Source organism: Cryptomeria japonica, unplaced genomic scaffold (assembly GCF_030272615.1).
Source record: "Cryptomeria japonica unplaced genomic scaffold, Sugi_1.0 HiC_scaffold_43, whole genome shotgun sequence".
Lineage (NCBI taxonomy): Eukaryota > Viridiplantae > Streptophyta > Pinopsida > Cupressales > Cupressaceae > Cryptomeria > Cryptomeria japonica.
The window spans coordinates 371,805-372,500 of record NW_026728865.1 but is presented as its reverse complement, the minus strand read 5'-3'; positions in this window follow the sequence as shown (position 1 = coordinate 372,500).

The window sequence follows — 696 nt, the reverse complement described above, 5'->3', positions numbered from 1 at the left end:
GTAAGGCCACTCAGAGACATCCATTTCCCAGGCATATGCCCCCTACGCACTTTTGGTGGTGCACCCCGCACGAACAATCCCGCCTCGACCAGCCTGAACAATTCCCCTCTCGAAGGAAGGCCTCGGCCTTAATCGTCCACGACAAACAGCTCGACGAGGCATGAAGCACCCACGGGAGCCGGAGCATGACGATGCAGAGTCTCGGTTCACAGGAGCCTGGGAAGAACATCCCGTACGGAACCCTTTACCCGAAAACATCCGAACCGCACATGCTCGCGACAGTCCTGCCGTTAGAGAATGCACCGTGCACGCGACCGAGTAAGGCCACTCAGAGACATCCATTTCCCAGGTATATGCCCCCTACGCACTTTTGGTGGCGCAACTCGCACGAACAGTCCCACCTCGACCCCGTAAACAAGCTTTTTTGCCTCGAAGAGTTCGTCGGAGACGAAGAAGCAACCTTCAGTGCAAACGTAGCACTCTTTTGTGCAACCGCCCAAACAACGCCCCCTCTACCCTCTGTCGAAACACTCGGCATTGCTGCTCCCTAAGGTGAGCTTCTCCTCATAGGCAATTCCGCTCTTATCCGGTCACGTTTGTGTGCCCGAATTTCGCAAGGCAACCTCCATGGGACATGGAAAAGACTCGAGAAGAGAGCTCGCTCACGGGAGAGAGAAGCCAAGGAGACCACGAGAG